Raw genomic sequence first — 14,102 nt, forward strand, 5'->3', positions numbered from 1 at the left:
TTTCACAAACCACATGACCCAAGTTGAATTGGAAGCATAGACAAGCTTTATACAGGTGATTTTTTGAAAACGATCCGCCTGAGATTTTTCAGAAACTAAAAGGAAATTGAAAATTTCCAAAAACAGATTCATTTATATTTCAAGAGGGAAACGGTTTGACCTATGATTCACACTTTTGACGTTTACCCTACGCCCCCACGAATACCTTCTCAAATATTTTAAATGGAATGACCCATCGCGTGGTATCTCAAATGAAAGCTTATCTTATGAGGATTATGGTGATGTGTCATTTGATCATTTTTTTTAAATTTAAACATCTAAGTAGGCGTTAAAAATAACATTTTAACAAAACTAAAAAAAGAACATTCACAAGAACTGCTCAAAATGAGCACCATTAGTCTCCATGCAGTAGTAAAGCCGGTTTTCAATTAAGTAAGAAAGTAAGTAATTAAGTCAGAAAGTAAGGCAAAATTCTTGCCTTACTTTCTGAAAACTTTCTCATGGAATGTTTCGGCACTCGCTGCTAATTCGTTGACGCAAGTCATTTAAATCTATGGGTTTAGTCTTATAAACTATTGACTTGAAATGACTTCTGAGGTCCGGTGATCGTGGAGACATTCGATTGTTCCTTATCTACCAATCCAGTGATTTGGAAATTTCCGGTTAAACCAATTACGAACATTCGCAGCATAATGCGGTGGAGCACCACCCTGCTGGAAGAACAATTGATGTTCGTCGAGTACTTGATTACCTTCTTCATCAAGCTGGTTTTCCACTTCTTAGTTATTAGAGGATCGATGATGTTTTCCAACATATTCAAGTACGCGTCACCGTTTAGCGTTTCATTAGTGAATATGGGTCCAACTATTGAATTACCTAGTATTCCAGCCCAAACATTAATCTTTTGAGGTCTCTGGGTAAGTTCCTCTCTTGTAACATGGGGATTTTCGTCGCTCCAATATCATCGTACATTATGCTTGTTCCATTTAATGTAAAAAGTGCACTCATCACTGCAGCAAATGTTTGTTACTAAATTTGGATTCGCAATGATCATTTCTCTCTTTCTTGCAATATTTGTATATTGTATGGGCGAAATTTATGCAGCTTTGTCATTTTGCGTACCGACGAGTAAGAAAGTCCGGTGAATGCTGCAACCTGACGCAAAGAACTGGTTGGCTCCATGGTAAAATTTCCAATTACTTCCATCTCCGCCAGATCATCTACTACCTTATTAGTATGCCTTTTCTTGTTCTCTACCGATCCAGTTACTTAAAATTTTTGCACAAGTTCGCGAACGTATTTATGCTCCATATGCTTATTTGGATGTCTTTGATTAAAAACCCTTGCTAAAAAACCTTAAAAACCATAAATGTAGATAACTTCCACCCTTTCAGCAATAGAATTTTACGGAAACCAATGTAAGTTAAGTTGACTAAACGGAAACAACTAATGTGACAATTTGTTAGACAAAACGTCAACGGCTTGTTTTCTTTTGTTTCCACGCCTAACTGATGAAAATTAGGTTGCGCTTATCGTTCGCCTGAAGTGGCAATGATAAACTTTGCCATAAAATGTATGAGAAAATAGGAAACGTGGGCAAGTGACACATCACCATAATCCTTATAAGATAAGCTTTCATTTGAGATACCACACGATGGGTCATTCCATTTAAAATTTTTGGGAAGGTATTCGTGGGGGCGCAGGGGTAAACGTCAAAAGTGTGAATCATAGGTCAAACCGTTTCCCCCTTGAAATATAAGTGGACCTTTTTTCGGAAATTTTCAATTTCCTTTTGGTTTCAGAAATATCTTAGGCGGATCGTTTTCAAAAAATCACCCGGTATTAGTCGTCAACAATTTTTTTGGGAATCACAAAGTTGAAGAATATTCCGAATAGTAGATGCTCCAGAACTTCTAAAAACTAAGAGCTAATATGAGTGTCAACATTATTTGGACAGTCATTTAGATAAATTTCCCGATAACCTGAGTGATTATAGCAAAGAACAAGAGGAAAGATATCCTACTCTCATAGTTTTGGAACTTGCAAAGAGACTAACCGGACCAAAACCACCATAGAAAACTCCATACAAAGCATTTTTTTAACTATTATTGATGTATTATTGATATGTACTCTCATTTGTGTGTTTGAAATCATTTAACAATTTTAAAATAAACTGCAGAATTAGTATTGCCCTGTGATAGTATATTAGTGTGAATTAGCAGGATTAGTGTTGCCCTATGACAGTGTATTAGTGTGTCTTCACATTATCACGATCAGCTAAACTTATTTCTCCTCTGCTATTATTGACCACAGTTATTACTTGGGGTAGTAGTAGGTTTAATTACTTAATCTTACAATAGATTCCTTGTTTTCTTTTGAATTTTGTAGTACTGCAAGAAATTCTTTCTTGTGCATATTGACGTGAAAGCTGTGTAGCTGTGTAGTAGGTGAAGATAATTCTCGTTTTGTTATACTATCTAATTTTACTTGTTAGATGATAGGCGAGTTTCGATAAACGTTCGTATTAGATGTACAGGGTGGACAAATTTGGGTGTTATTATAGGCTATCTCAGAAACTATAAGAGATACGAAAAAAGTAGGTGCCATGTCCCGGTCTCTTTTTTCGAGACTAATTCAATCCCGCAAACATCAAACCTCTATCTTCTTTTGTTTTTAAGTTATAGCCAAAAAGTGAAATTTTCGTGATTTCAAAAAATGCTCATATTTCGTTTATTTTTCAAATTAGAGGAATGGGGTTGATACGTTCTTAAGACACTTTTTTAAGTGGAATATACTGCCGTTGAAAAGTTTTAAATATACTTGATGATTTTTGAGATACAACACAAAGTTGTGTTTTTTTAAACACAAACTATACTTGATTATGATGTTAAAGAAAAGAGCATATTTTTAGCTTTCCAATGATGTATCGTATGTATGGTGTATTTGCAGAAAATAAGCGTTAATTTTCAATTCGAAAATAGTAAGCGTTAATGTTCAAAATTTTGATTATAGTAGGCGGGTCCGGACAGTAAATACTACATAGTGGCTATAATATATGGTTTTGCACGAATATGACAGAATAAAGTTGGTTTTGTACCATTATTCAGGATAAGTTGGTTTTGTACCAACGAATAAAAACTTTGAATAGTTAATTTAAATTTCTCAGCATTTTATCCCTAACTTTGTTCACCAATAAAAAATGATTAGCAAGTAAAGTTTATTTATTAAAAATACAAGAAATGTATTAATTAATGAATAATTAAATATGGACAATTTCAGGAACTAAACAGTCATAAACTGTCATCTTCTTCTACTCAACTTACTGGTTGTAAGAATAGAACAGTTCGGTATCAATGAATGAAATATTCGGTAGTATTTTCCCAGTTTTCCCCAAACATAAGATGTAGAAGTTTTTTGATATCAGCAATCTTTTCTTTTGAAATTGGGTGAGATAGAGGAAAATTAGGGATTATAAACTGGGAGCGAACTTTCCATTGAAACACCGTTTGAATGGGGATATGAAGACTTATGTATCATCTTCAAAGCGGACTCCAATATATTTTATATTTAATTTTATCGTTTTATTTAAAGATAATACGGAACTTCTTAAACGGGAAACTCATTTCGCAAAATTCATGAATGAAATGACAAGTAAACTCATGTTGCTATAGTAACTAAGTAATATTTAGCGTTTTCCTCGCCTACTATAATTAAAAATTTGAATTTTAATCTTTAATATTTCAAAAATTGAAAAATAACGCTTATTTTCTGCAGAAACATCACGCGTGCGATACATCATTGGAAAGCTAAAAATGTGCTCTTTTCAGTAATATCATAATAAAGTATAGTTTGTATTTAAAAAAATACAACTTTATGTTATATCTCAAAAATTATCAGCCATGTTAAAAATTTTTCAACGGCAGTATATTCTACTCAAAAAAGTGTCTTAAGAATGTATTAACCCCATTTCTCTAATTTCAAAAATAAAAGAAATATGAGCATTTTTTGAAATCACTAAAATTTGACTATTTGGCTATAAATTAAAAACAAAAGAAGATAGAGATTTGGTCTTTACGGGATTGGGTTAGTCTCGGAAAAAGAGACCGGGACATGGCACCTACTTTTTTTGTATCTCTTATAGTTTCTGAGATAGCCTATAATAACACCCAAATTTGCCCACCCTGTACATAAAAGGAATGTAATATTGTTCCGGGTGAATCGCTGTGGTACATTACATTTCAATTTAGGCAAAAAGTCAGGAGCGTCCAGCATGCCATTAATCAGTTTGAAAAGAAAGATCAAATTTAATGTTCACTTTGGTACAAACGGGAACAAAACTATAAGAGTATTCGTATTTCTCAGTGGGTTTGGTTTGAGATCTAAATTTCTAGAACCTACTAGATTACAGAACTGTCTCGATAATCTGTTTGTTAACTTTACTGAATCTGCCACCTATGGTGTGCTAGATAAAATTAATATCGGTAAACAATATAAAACTTTTTGTCCAACCACGGTAGATGACTTGGAGATATTTTTTGATATCGTGTGATATATATATTTTTTTAGTGATATGAATGTGCATCCAAACATTAAGATTAACACTTTAATTAATATTTTGAAAGATGCGGCTCTGACTGCTTTTCCATCTAAAACTGTTGTGATTAATAAAGAAGATTCATTAAATATTACTTGGTTTAATTTTCAACTTATGCAACATAAATTTACAATTGCTTTTCTATGTGAATTATATAGTCTTAATAAAGATCAGCGCACACTAATTGAACGGAATAAATGTCGCTCTGCATATAAGGTGGCAATTCGCCAAGCTAAAAAGAATGCCACGAACAAGTATATTGTAAATCATAAAAGCAATATGAAAAATAATTAACTCTAGCAATTCTTCTGACAACTCTGCCAAAAGAGTTAGCTGTTAGTAAATTACCAAAAAACATAAGTAGTGGCGAGGATCCTTTATCATAGTAAGCAAATCTGCTGACTCTTTGGACTCAATGCAATCATGATTGAAAACTGTTTAACCAATGTTTAACTATTGGCTGTTTTCCAGATGACTTTAAGGTGGCATATGTTTTACCGCTGTTCAAAAAGGACGATATTAATGATATCTCCAACTATAGGCCAATTAGTATACTACCTGTATTATCAAAAGTCTTTGAAACGTCAGTTTTAATTTGCAAATTATATACGTCCAATGTAGCTCCAGAAGTGTGTAAATTGTTGTCATCTTATCTTACATACAGAAAACAATAGTGAAATTTAATTCTGCTATGTCTAATTCTGGAAGTATCACGAGTGGTGTTCAATTTTCGGTCCTATTCTATTTTTAATTTATAGTATAAATGATTTACTTTTTGGGGCCTGGACAATCCATTTTATATGCAGACGATACTAGCTTGTTAACTAGACACATTTCAGGAACAAAATTTATTGTTCATATCGGTAAAGCATTGGTTTGCTAGTAATGCCTGACTTGGAATAGTGGCAAGACAGTGTCAATGACTTTTACACATGGACAGAGTGGTGAGTCTTTAAATTCGGAGAAGGGAATCAGATTTATTAGTGTCCATGTGTATCCTGGACTTACATGGAACTCCTATGAGGAACTTTTAGCTTCTCGTTTGAATTCCACTATCTTTTTTTTTGAGGCGTCCCTCGCGCTTTTCCAAAGTCATATTAGCTTCGGTACACTTGCGTGGTGACATGCCCCGATGAGTAAAAGAATTTTTGGCCTTTTTTACCATAAATTCGATATGAAGGTGATATCTCAATTAGGCATCAAGTATAATGCCAAGATCCTTAACTCTGTCAGTAGAGATATGATAAAGTTGTAATTGAAGGTAATAGGATAACATTTCAAGGTTGTCAACATTTTCAACATTGTCAAGGTTTTCCTGAAGCCATAGGCAGAAAAGATTTGAGCCAATTCTTGTAAATATTTTATTATCATCCGCATAGAGCAGGAATTTGACAAGTAGAAATGTCATTTATGTAAATTAAAAATAATGTGGGCTCGAGGTGAATTCTTTGAGGTACGCCAGATGAAACAGGTTTGTAGCGTTCTTGATGTTATGATAGAAAAGCCAAAGGTATCGAGAATTTTGGAGTAACTTTATAAATACGGCACATAATTCGGACACCGAATTACTTCAGAGTTGCACGATTATTTTAAATCAGCTATCTGGAATGCAATACCAATCTAATAGCTAATTAAAAGAAAAAATATTTATTGATGGTTGAACAAGCTCTTAATTAATTTATAATTATTGAAGTATTTAGTGGTAAGACAAGTCCAAACCAAACATACCAACACAAAGGTGTACTTGGTCAAAAACATTGGTGATGCAAAGAGTTAAGCAGGCGCAATCATCGAATCTTGTGTAGTACTGCAGAAATAAGAAGGAGAACACACAGAGTTTTGTGGATAGATTTGTGAAGAGATATGTGAAAGAGAGATATGAGAATTGCTTATTCGACTTTATTCACTTAAATTAAGCTGATTTTACATCTGATCTTTTTACTTACATAGCATGGTATTAAATTTCTCTAAGAAAAGTATTAGTCTGAATCAAGCGCCCTTATAGAAAGATTCGTACTCGCTATACATCTCGAGTACTGAACAACTATCGATTGGGATGCGATATTTTGATCAAGAAAGCAACGAAGTTCGAGAAGTATTCCTCGGATTCGTCAAGCTTGATGCTTTGGATGCGAGATGTATAGCAAAAGCAATAGATGAGTTTTTGGCAGAAGAAGATTTTGATCCGTACAAATGTGTCGGTTTAGAAGGTGGTGTGCAAGCAATCCTACGCAGAAAATATAAAAAAGCTTTGTTCTTTCACTGCTCGTCACACAAATTAAATCTAGTCATTAATGATCTAAATAGTCTGTCTGAAATTCGGAACACCTAAGGTACCATCAAAGATATTATTACATTTTTTCAAGAATCAGTTTTGAGATGCAAATTGAACCAAATATTTCCAAGCTTTGCGAAACAAAGTGGAGCGAGAAACAGAAATTATTAGAATTTTTATATAATATTTTCCTATTATAATGGAGGTCTTAGAAACCTTGTCACGGGAAGAAAATAGTGCGACGAGAAAAAATGCTTATCAGCTCCATGCAGCAGCTTCTAGAGTTTCGTTTATTCTCAGCCATATTTTGATAGCCAAATACTCAGCTGTGATGGAATCTGTGGTAAACGTGTTCCAATCCATAGCTTTGGATGCAGTTAAGGCATCCCAGCACATTAGTCACATTTTGTAATTGACAAAAAACCACTGTAACGGCCCAGAAAACGTCACAGATGAAATTATTAGGGACGCTACTATCGTTGCAGAAAAACTTGGACTGGAAGAGGACATTAAGTCAGTAACCCAACCCAACCCAGCAGCAAGCCCTTTAGAACTATGGCGGAGGTTTGTAATAATACCATACTTAGATAGATAGATAGATAGATAGATAGCCATTTATTGTCACCAACAAAAGAAGCAACTCATAAACTTTTTACAATTTAACAAATCAAAACCAAAATTTAACAGAAAATTTAAGAAATCAAAATCATACTTTAGCAAATTAATATCAAAAATCAAAAATTTAACAAATTAAAATTTCATCTTTGCTCCTTTTTTGTTTTGGTGACTTTTTCGGTGTTAACCGTGGCATTCCCATAATGGGACTGAGTTCGTATGCTCTTGATATTAGTCCGTGTAAACCCATACTTCCTTGTATATCTCCTTCATTCTCTTCCATTCTTGTCGGTCCCAAGCTACCCTGTGCCATGTTACTCCTCCACAACTCCTGTTAAACTCATCTTCCCAGCTGGCAGTTGGTCTTCCTTTTCTTCTCTTTTTGTCAATTGGGTACTATTCTAAGATTTTCTTGGTGCATCTCTCATCTTGTACTCTTATAATATGACCCGCCCAATACTATTCTTCCAATATCCTCGATATTTGACTTTTCCTTTATCCATTCTTTTGTTTTTTTATCTTTCTTCGTAACGCCAATCATCCTTCTATGCATTGCCCTTGCTGTTACCCTAATCTTTTTAATTATTTTGTTTGTTAAAACATTTCCCAAAATTTTTCTCCATTTCTATGTTTGTTTTCCATATGTTTTTGTATTTGTTAAACATTTGCCATACCATTGCCATTCTCCGTGTTATTTCTTCTCCTGTGTTTTTAGTTGTAATCTGTTGTCCTAGATATATGAAATGCTCTACTTTGTCGATTTCCTTTCCATTAACAATTATTTTATTTTTTTGTTCACATTTTACGTACATTGCATTTGGCTTGCTCATATTTATCTCCAGACCAGTTTGCTTCCCTCTTCTCGATATTGTTTCCAGCATTTTCCTTACTTCCGTTTCGTTTTTTCCTATAAGTCATCTGCAAACTTTAGCCTGTTCAACCATTGACCATTTATTCTTATTCCCAGGTCTTTCCATTCTTCTTCTACAAACATTGTTTCCAATACTGCATTGAATAGCTTTGCAGAAGTCACATCACCTTCCTTCAGTCCATTTCCTAGAGTTATCGTCCTTTTATTATTGTCCATTTCGATGTTTAGTTTTGAGTTTTGTATATATAGTTTAATATACGTATATACTGATCTTCCATACCAGACGTTTGTATGACCTGTAAGATTGTTTCTGTTCTTACATTGTCAAACGCTTTCTGAAAGTCTACAAATAATAAAAGCATTGGGAAGTCTGCACGACTAAAATATTGTCTAACGTGGAGAACTTCTTCTTGAATCCTGTTTGGTCTTCGGAGGATGGTAGGTGTTGCTCTATTCTCCTTGTAATTATGGACATAAATATTTTATACATCACCGGGAGTAAACTTATTGGTCTGTAATTGTTGATATGTTTCCTATCGCCTTTTTTGTATATTAAGGCAAGTTTAGCTACGAGCCAGCTATCAAGTATCTTTTTTGTTTCAAACAGTTATTAAAAATTTCCTTCAATACTTAGATTCAATTATTAATTCTCTTAAAGTTCGCTTTTCTGAAGAAAACATCCCATCATTATCCTTATCTAAATTACACCCGGCTAAAATGTTAGACAGGTCAGTTGAAGACCTCGTAGAAGAATCTTTTCCCAATGTAACAATTTATCAAATAACAACGAAATCGAACTATGGCAAAAACTATGGCAAGATAAACCTGACTCCAAAAAACTAAGTGTTTTGGATGTCATAAAAAAAGCTGACATTTTTCTCCCTGAAACCAGAAAAGCCCTTATAATTTTGGTGACTTTACCTTGCACGACATATACTGTTGACCGATCTTTTAGCAGCTTGAGGAGAGTAAAAACCTGGCTTGGAAGCACTATGGCAGAATGTCGTCCCAATAGTCTTGCCATGATGAGGAAGCATATTTTTGAGAACTCTGAGGGTTTTATTAATAATTTGCTAAGAACCCACGAAAATTATGTTTTAAATAATTTGGTCTATTTTTTTCCTTGGGGGCTATTTTCCCAGCCCCCATTTCCACCTTATTCAATCTCTTTCTAAATACCTAATGTCAGTAAAATAGTGACATATGCGATATCAAAAGGGTTTATATGCAGATTTTTTTGAAAAAAACACCAAATTGCTAACCACGCGTATAAACCCTATAATTATCGCAATAACTAATACAGTAGGGTAGAATATACATACCACACTTGAACCACTGAAGCAGTTAAATACGTACTAACGTGACTGATATTATGGTTGTGTGTGCAAAGGCAAAAAGTTGAACATATGGGGTAATTTGTAGTTGTAATACAATTACACGATAAGGTGTGGTCCAATACAACACCCCCTTCCGATTCGGTATCGTGTGCGACGGTGATTATTAAATCCGACGGGGGTCAAATCAGGAAAGATTTTTCGTGTACAGGTGTTTGCAATTGACAAAAGTCACACATATACAAACGATAAAAGTCAAATTAAAAGTCAATCAATGTGTCGGATGTTATTACGATACAATTTGTAATACATCTGCGTGATATTTTCAATATGTAAATTAGCGTCGCGATGGTGATGGGGGTAAAAAAAAAGAAGGAAAAAACTCGAGTCATGTTTCGGTGATTATTATAATACCTTACATCTTAAGTTGTTTGAATTTGTTAACGGCTTGATGGCGAATTTGTAGGGTGATGGTATAAAAAAGTCGTTAAAACTATGTAGCCGTCGTCCCTCGTATGATAATGCAATTTGTCATCGCTTCGACACTTCAAATGTGTTATACAAAGTTGGGATAAATATTATGTTGAAAAGTTTTTTTAGATTTTGTAACATATGGTGAAGTATTGAAATTCACACAAATTCAGAGACTTTGTGTGCTAAATTTTTGATAAATTATACCTTTTTGGTCAAAATTAACTTCTAAATCCAGAAACAAGATAAATAGATAGCAATTTTATTCTGTACACTTTGGCCATAAGAAATTAATGATTATTGTTCTTACCTTTGAATTTCAAAGTTGCACACAAAACACCCAACATTTATTAAAAAACTACCACCTTCACTTGATACCTAAGTATTCTCTTATTTGTAATACAACCAGAACCTATAGTATAGCCACTTGTAAATAGTAGTGACATGTGGCCGAAAGAACGACCGCAGATTATGACAAAAGTCGTAGGAGGCGGCGCCGACGTCCGCCCCAGGCCACGCCTGGCACCCCCGCGGGGTTAAATCTCCCCGATTAGCTAACGTCGCGTCTCCATTGGTTAACCCTTCAAGCGACCGTTCAACGATTGGCCGATCGTAATCTTTGTGCACCTTTTCGACCCGTCGCTAAGCATTCTTACCCCCCAACGTCATGGTCATCACCACATTAATCAACCCCTAAAGCCAACAAATTAAAATAAATGAATAAAAACAATTCGATATAAATGCGATGATGTGATCTGAAATAGGGTCTCGTATGGAAAAGGCGGAGAAAATATCTTCTTTTTAAGAGAAGGTGGTGAAACCCTCTTTTTTTTGACGAGGACTAGCGGGAAGGACACGTGGCATCTTTCTCACCCAGAAGATGTCAACACTTTACCGCTATTATGTTAAACGGAGAAACCTTTTATCGGAAATCAATTAATAGCAATCCGTGGTTGGCACCCTTGGTGCTCTTCTTTCTTTTTGTTCTCGCGAGTAGGAGGAAATCGAGGGGATTGTCCTCTCAATCATCGAGTTTAGTTTTGTTCGTATCAGTATTCTCTAGAAAATTGAATAACTGAAATAAAATGGTTTCTGCACAATAAATATAATAGAGGTTGTATAATACTAAATTTGAAAAAATTAGAATAATGATTATTGAAACATTATATGAGCCGGTGAGAATGAAAGTGGCATAAGTCACATTTTGACAAATTGGAGAAATTTAATTGTATGTTAAAATTATTATTGAAAAATCAAATAAAAAAAGATCGCAATACTAAAAACTGATTGCTGTTTGAAATTAAATGATTAACCCGATTTATAAACATTATATTCTGCATCTTTTGTATATACTATAAAAAGTAGGGGTTAAGTGACTTAGGCCACTTTCATCCTAAATACGTGCAAGGTAATATGATAATTTCTGGACTTACATCGAAAAAAAGTTGTTATTATTTTGTACATTTTCAAGGCTCTTATTACTTGAATCAATTTCAATTAAATAACATTTCCCATTTTACTTCACATTTTTAATGTATTTAACACAAATATAAAATAAAATTAAAATTAAAGCCTAAGGAACAATGAAATGTGCAACTAAAGAACAAACAAAATATTAAAAATCTCAACATTCTAATACAAATGCGTCCTATAATGTTCAATTTTTGAAAATTTTTCAAAAGGTGTCCACTACTGGCTCATAACCTGCAGTTCGTCATCACCTTCCTCTTTATTATTAAGTTCATCACTTTCCTCTGCATGGAAAGATAGAGGTCCAATATCGCCTTCTATAGCATTGGATGTACATAGATTTAAAAAAAAATTGTGATGCACCGGAGGAATAAACGGCAACAAAGCCATCATATCCTGTTTTTTAAACTCCCCTATAGGTCTTATGTTAGTATAAAGTTTAACGTACGGTACGTTCTTTAAAGAAATAGGCCTTCCCTTTCTGCCAGTTGGCTTTATGTTTAGGACATCAAACTCTATCATGTCCTCTAATGTTTCCTTATACATTATCTTATAAGGACTCCCTTTCTGTATTCTAATCCACTGGATTTTCAACCAGTTTATACGTTTATTTTCAATATTGATTTTTCTGTTACTAACATTCCTCTTTAAATTTTCAGTAGAAAAAAAATCATTTTTATTCATTGTACTTATTATAAATTTTTTTTTATTTCTACAATTTGTCATAATTTCATACCAGTTTTCTGGAACGTAGATGACTTTTCCTTTTGCTGCAAGTTCTACACTGCCAAAATCAGAATCGTTAGGCAAAAACGAATGGCCCGGTACCAAAAACTTCTGGTCTATGACCTCGATGTTAGTTTCATCACTTTGAATAAATCTCATTAATGCCAAACACATATTAATGTTTCGATTTTGTCCTCCGCATGTATCGCTGTAAACAGTGACTTTCTTTTTATTGTTAGCATAAACTTTTAAGTGCTTTAATATTCATGACGATATTTCTTGTGAGCCTCTTCCGGCATCTGTCTCATTCCATACGTAGAAAAACCCGGAATCGTTTGCAAAATCATGAACCCCAAAATTGTAGCAGTAAAGATTTCTTTTGTAATAAGCATCAGAAACCGTTAAAACTGGGAATGGTAAGGATTTTTGCAAATCTATACTACAAGCATAACATTCTTGATTGATTTTAACAATTTCAGCGTCATCTTTCATACAACTTCTAGCTAACTCAGCTTTCTTCAGATGAAATTCATGATCTCTATCGAGTACCGTCGTATCTTCTTGATTCAAATCTGGGTTAGATATTTTAATTTTGTAAATATCACACCTTTTACATGTATCCTTTTTCGGGCTAGAAGTGTAAGTTGAATTTCGTATTGAAGATATACCGATAAAAATATTCCTTGACTGGCTGCCTCTGGTTTTCATAGCATTTTTCACCGTACAGCGCATACATTTTTCGCAGGCTCAATGATTGGCATAAATATTTTTTGTTTGGGTTGTGTTTCCTTGTGTAATGACCAGAGCCCGGACAGTTTAGGAAAATTATCCTAAAACGCCTCCCACTCCAGTCTCTATATTCAATCGAAGTGTGCGAAGCTGTCGGATACGTCATACCTTATGTCACAAAATAAATTATAATTTATAATTAATTTATTAATTATAAATTTAATAAAACCAAAAATGAATAATTCAGTGCGTATTTTTATATTATTTTTATTAATTCATTAATTAATGTTGCACTGCAAGTTCTTCGCTAAGGTACCCTCATCGCTCTTCGAAATTCAATTTTGAAGAGTAACTTAAAAGGTGTCAAAAGTGACAACAACGTACTTACGTCGTTGTCATGGAATTCGTTTTGTGTAGAGGGGCGCACTTTTCCTAAACTGTCCGGGCTCTGGTAATGACTCTCGTATGAAGGAAATGGCTGGATATGCTGCATAACGTAAGTTTTATCATCTTCTGATATTTTCCGTTTAGGACAGCCTTTTAAGCCTCTTAGGTCATCTCCTGGAGTCTGACCATCGAGTATTTTTCTTAAAGCTCGGGAAACTCTTCCTTCAGACACGTTAAACGTGCTAAGAAAATATTTCTTGCAAACCACAACTGATAAATTATTGTTTGGTTTTAAATTATATTGAAATGAAGCACTCCTCATAATGGCTCCTTCCTTTCTTGGCCTTCTTTCCTTCACTGAATTTTTACTTACTAAACCACATAAAAATGTATTTTGTCTTTTGAAATTTCCCATTTTCCAAAAAGTTTCAAACAACGACTTTCGCTCTACTGGCGTGATTTTGTCATTACAGTTCCTTTTGCAGGAACAGAGAGCATCTTGAAATGTTTTTTTCTCAATAATTTTACCCATCTTTGTAACGTATCGTTGCCCAAAATTTCGTGCTTGCTTCGCAATGTTTTGTTTGTGTAGGGAAGGATTTCGAATTCTTTTCCTACTTTTAGTTTTAT

At 34.1% G+C, this 14,102-nt stretch overlaps 1 protein-coding gene across 1 annotated transcript in view; it reads right to left on the reverse strand.

The window, feature by feature from the left end:
* Positions 1-10,547, reverse strand: part of LOC111419174 (nuclear receptor subfamily 2 group E member 1-like) — a 32,767-nt gene extending 22,220 nt beyond the window's left edge. The window contains exon 1 of the mRNA XM_071196651.1: positions 10,471-10,547. The gene's annotated coding sequence lies outside the window, so the exon portion shown is untranslated. The remainder of the gene's footprint in view (positions 1-10,470) is intronic.
* Positions 10,548-14,102: the final 3,555 nt, after the last annotated feature.

This window comes from Onthophagus taurus, chromosome 6, assembly GCF_036711975.1.
Source record: "Onthophagus taurus isolate NC chromosome 6, IU_Otau_3.0, whole genome shotgun sequence".
Classification (NCBI taxonomy): domain Eukaryota; kingdom Metazoa; phylum Arthropoda; class Insecta; order Coleoptera; family Scarabaeidae; genus Onthophagus; species Onthophagus taurus.